The 5,382-nt window shown below is 46.9% G+C and overlaps 1 pseudogene; it reads right to left on the minus strand.

Moving 5' to 3' along the window:
• Window positions 1-249: 249 nt before the first annotated feature.
• On the minus strand, window positions 250-1,977 carry LOC118624426 (annotated as a pseudogene).
• Window positions 1,978-5,382: the final 3,405 nt, after the last annotated feature.

The raw sequence follows: 5,382 nt of genomic DNA on the forward strand, positions 1-5,382 counted from the left end.
CACTGCCTTCTCTAGTTGCGTCTTCTGACCCCAGGCTAGGCTCAGGAGTTCTCTGAGTATCCATTCTACAGGAACTGGATGGAGTACACCAAGGAGAAGCAGGAGCTGCTGCCCTCTGTGTAAAGCTCTGGAGCCTCCAGTCCTGCATCTTTGCCCCTCTGGCTTGGGTGGGGCTATAAGATGGGCAGTCTGGCTCTGGGCTACCTCCCCTGAGCAGGGTCTTAAAAATCATCATGTTTTACAGAAGCATTAATCTTCTTCCCTGGTGTCCCAGCCGACCAGTGCCACACTACAGCTCAAAGTGAGCACTACAAGCATCGCTGGCCTAATGTACGGGTTGGGGGAAAGGGATGGGCCAGGGACTGGAGGAGGGGCTTGGGGCCCAGCACGCACAGGCACTACACGCATGGTGTTTGTGAAGCCAGAGCCAGGACGCCACCCGGTCCGCACAATGACCACATCTCCCTTCTTGAAGAAGCCTCGAGCCTTGTCAACATTCATGGCCAAGTTCGTCCGCAGCCCAGGCCCCCTGCACTGGGTCCTTACACACCACAGGGAAGATGCCACGTACAGGTGGGCCTGGCGAGCTGTCTAGTGATTACTGGTCACAGCAATGATGGGGACACGGGGGCGATACCTGGCTACCTTGTGGGCAGACCTGCCAGACTTGGTGAGGACGATTATGGCCCCACTGCATTACTTAAAGGAGGCCTCCATGGCGCCCACGGCGGCGGCTTCTGGGGGGTCGCTGGTAATGGGCGCCAGGTGGCGGAGTTCCTCAAATAATTGCAAGTGGTAGATGGCGGCGTCTGCCTCACAGGCAATCAGGTGTAGCATGCGCAGAGCCTCCAGCGGGTAGTCCCCTTTGGCCGTCTCTCCAGACAGCATGATGCAGTGGGCTCCATCCAGGACTGCATTGGCCACATCACTGCCCTCAGCCCGGGTGGGACGTGGCTTCTTGATCATGCTCTCCAGCATCTGTGTGGCACAGATGACAGGCTTCCCGGCTCGGCTGCACCGCCCGATCATCATCTTTTGAGCAAGGAAGACCTTCTCTGCAGGAATCTCAATGCCCAGATCACCGCGAGCCACCATGATCCCATCACTGGCTTCCATGATCTCATCAAACCTCCGAACTCCCTCATGATTTTCCATTTTGCTGACTATCTTGATGTTCATTCCTTTTTGTCCCAGGACCTTTCTGACTTCATGGACATCAGATGCCTTGTGAATGGAAGACGCGAACACCATATCTACATCCTGCTCTACCCCGAACTTCAGATCCTGGATGTCCTTCTCTGACACACAGGCAGGTCCACAGCGGCCCCAGGCGGGTTCACACCCTTCTTGCTGCCCAAAGAGCCACCATTCTCCACTTCGGTCACCAAGAAGCCAGCACCTATCTCCTTCACGCACAGAGAAATAAGTCCATCATCCACCTGGATCTCGCTGCCCACTTCCACCACCTTGCAAATGTTCTTGTAGTCTAGCCACAGGGTGTTCTCATCACACTTTTCCATGTAGGCATCATCCAGAGTGATCTCGAGCGTGGCCCCTCTCTTCAGCTCCACCTCCGCGGTGCCACTGCCCTTGATGAGTCCAGCTCGGATCTCAGGCCCTTTCGTGTCCAGGGCCACAGCAACTGGCCGGTAGAGGATGGGATCAGACGCAAAGCTTTCTGTGGCTGTGCGCACGTTCTTGATGGTCTCTGCATGGTTCTCGTGAGATCCATGAGAGAAGTTCATACGAGCCACATTCATTCCAGACTCAATCATCTCCTTCAGCATCTCCACTGATCGGGCAGCAGGGCCGATAGTACAGGTGACGCCAGTGTTCCTGGCCGTGACGGGTGGTGAGTCAATGTCCAGGCGGCACCTGCGCTCCAGGAACGTGTCAGCCGTGGCTGCGTGCAGCTGCTGTGTCTGAATGAAGGCTGTCCCAACATCGCTATGGGGCTTCGACATTGCTGAGGTCCTCCGGCGTATTCCGGCTGGAGCTACTGCAGAGAGGTGCGAGGCTCCGGGGGGCATCGCTCCTGTGCGGAATCGGCTGTCTCTGCCTCGAGGTTATCAAGAGGGAAGAATTCTTAAAAGGACACCGGAACATACCTTGCTAATGGAAACATTTTAGATTCTCTGGGAAATGGAGTGAAACAAAATTGGCAAGATTGTTGTATTTAGCCACAGGCAGCACGAATTTATTTATAAATTGGAGAACAAGGCAGAAGAGTTAGATCTTTTCAGAGGCCAGAAGAGATGGAATCCAGAGAATAGAATGATTCTTGACAGGAGGAGGGAAAGTTCTCCTGTTTGAATGGTATGGGCAAAGTGTCAGAGGTGGGTAGGGAGGAGGTATGGCAGGACACTATGGAGTTTCCTTTAAGTGGCATTTTTTTTTTCTGAGAAGTTGGAAGCAAGGTCATTTCATGAAAGTGAAGGAGGTAATGCTCTCATGGAATGACTTTTGAGAATGGAAGAAAACTTTGAAATAGCCTTTTTTAGAGCAAGAGAAGTCCTTCCCAGGGACATACAGAAGGATCGCTGGCGGCTTGGGAGCTCTGCAGAGGTCAGTGCTGCTCACCGAGGTTGGGAGAATTTCGCCGGCAGCTCTTAACAGCACAGGTGTGACCTCAGATAAGGGAAAGTGATGATTTATTTATTCATATATTTTTTACTTTTAATTAAAGTACCACATACACATGAAAGAATGCATACATCATATATAGCTTGATGAATTCACACAGTAAAGTTACCTGTGTACCCAGCATCCTACAACCCCCTACATTAGCTTCCTAGGGCTCCTGTAACAAATTACCACAAACTAGGTAGCTGGAAAAAACAGAGCTTAATCCCTCCCAGTTTGGAGGCTAGAAGTCTGAAATCAAGGTGTCAGCTCCAGGGGAGAACACTTCTTGCCTCTTCCTGGCTTCTATTGGCTCCCAGCAATCACTGAGTCTCCTTGGGCTATAGATGCATTCCTCTGATTTCTGCCTCTGTTTTCATATGGTCTTAAACCTCTGTGTATGTCTGTGCCTGTGTTTCTGTGTCTCTTTTTTCACAGAGCCTTCTTATTAGGACACCAGTCATTAGATTTAGGATCACCCTCATCCAGTGTAATCACATCTTATAACTAATTGCATATGCAAAGATCCTATTTCTATTATTTTTTTTTTAAATCCTCAACGAGGACATTTTTCCATTTTTTGTACAGATAGAGTGGGAGGGAGAGAGAGGAAGGGAGAGAGAGCGAGAAACATCGACGTGAAGGGACACATCGAGTGGCTGCCACCCGCACGACCAACTAGGGCCGGGGACAAACTGCAACCGAAGTATGTGCCCTTAGCGGGAACCGAACCCGGGTCTCTCCGGACCGCAGGCTGACGCTCTAACCGCTGAGCCAAACTGGCCAGGGCAAGATCCTATTTCTAAATAAGGAACTTTCTAAGGTTCTGGGTGGATATGAATTTTGGGAGGATGGTTTTCAAATTAGTATACCTTTTTTGTGTCTCTTTCTAGACACTAGAGCCAAGCTTATTTGTTTGTTTTAATAATTTTTTTTTTTTTTTTTTTACCATAGGGTGTAATGGAAAGGAAATGGAGCAAGGAAGTTGAAAGTATGAGCAAATAATTGTTGAGATGATGATACATGGAGTCTCTATTAGGTTGGAAAGGGAGTGAAGACAAGATGAATAGGTAGGAACAGATAGTAAGAAGCAGAGGGGTCAGGAATTCAAGGTTTTGATAAGATTGAAGAAGCAGCTCTACAGGGATAACTAAAGGAGACAAATAGAAGGATAAGAGATTGTGCTGAGAGAATGACCACTTGAGTTAGTATGTTTTTACTCTAGATAGTTCTACTGAACTACCTGTTTATTCCAGAATTATCAAAATATTGTTTTAATCACTGTAACTTTGAAATAGTTTTGCCATTTATTTATTTATTTATTTATCCTTACCCGAGGACATTTTTGCACCTATCTTCAGATAGAGCGGGAGGGAGAGAGAGAGAGAGAAACATCATTGTGAGAGAGACACATCGACTGGTTGCCACCCACACAACCCCAACTGGGGCCAGGGACAAACTGCAACTGAGGTACCTGCCTTTAGCAGAAACCGAACCCGGGACTCTCTGGTCCATGGGTGGATGCTCTAATCGCTGAGCCAAACTGGCCAGGGCTAGTTTTGCCTTTTAAAATACCTAGCTCCATTGATGTCAATGGGTGTTAAAATCCTCTACTATGACTGTATTACTGTCAATCTCTCCTTTTATGTCTGCCAAGATTTGCTTTACATATTTAGGTGCTTCTGTGTTTGGTGCATAAATGTTTACAAAGGTTATATCCCCTTGTTGGATTGCTCCTTTTGTCATCATGTAGTGTCTTCTTTGTCTTTTAGTATAGCCTTTGTTTTAAAGTCTATTTTATCATATATCAGTATTACTACCCAAGTTTTTCCCCCCTTTGTATGTGCATGGAATATCTTTTTCCATTCCTTTACTTTTAGTCTATGTGTATCTTTCATTCTGAGGAGGATCTCTTGTAAACAGTATATATATGAGCCTTGTTTTTCAATCCATTCAGCTACTCTAAGTCTTTTGATTGGGGCATTTAAGCATTTTACATTTAAAGTGATTGTTGATAGGTACATATTTATTGCCATTTTATTCTTTTTTAAAAAAAATTTTTCTTTATTAATTTTAGAGAAAGAGGAAGGAAGCTAGAGAGAGAGAAACATTAATGAGAGAGAACATCAATTGGTTGTCCTCTGCATGTCTCCCACTGGGGATTGGGCCCACAACCTGGCATGTACCTTGACTGGGAATCAAACTGGCAACCCCTTGGGGCATGGGGTCAATGCTCATCCACTGAGCCACACTGGTCAGGCGACATTTTCTTTTAACTCACTATTCCTCTTCCTCCCTTTTCCCACTCCTTCTCCTCTTCCTTCTTCTTTAAGCAGGCCCTTTAACAGTTCTTATAATACTGGTTTGGCCCTGGCCGGTTTGGCTCAGCGGTTAGAGCGTCGGCCTGCGGTCCGGAGAGACCCGGGTTCGGTTCCCGTTAAGGGCACGTACCTTGGTTGCAGTTTGTCCCCGGCCCTGGTTGGGTCGTGCGGGTGGCAACCACTCGATGTGTCACTTTCACGTCGATGTTTCTCTCTCTATCTGAACAAAATATCGAAAAATGTCCTCGGGTGAGGATAAAAAAAAAAAAATACTGGTTTGGTGGTTACAAACATTTTTAGCTTTTTCTTGTCTGGGAAGCTCTTTATTTCTCCTTCAATTTTATTTATTTATTTATTTATTTATTTATTTATTTATTTATTTATTTATTTATTTTTTAAATCCTCACCTGAGGACATTTTTCGATATTTTGTTCAGATA

This window comes from Molossus molossus, unplaced genomic scaffold, assembly GCF_014108415.1.
Source record: "Molossus molossus isolate mMolMol1 unplaced genomic scaffold, mMolMol1.p scaffold_m16_p_1, whole genome shotgun sequence".
Classification (NCBI taxonomy): domain Eukaryota; kingdom Metazoa; phylum Chordata; class Mammalia; order Chiroptera; family Molossidae; genus Molossus; species Molossus molossus.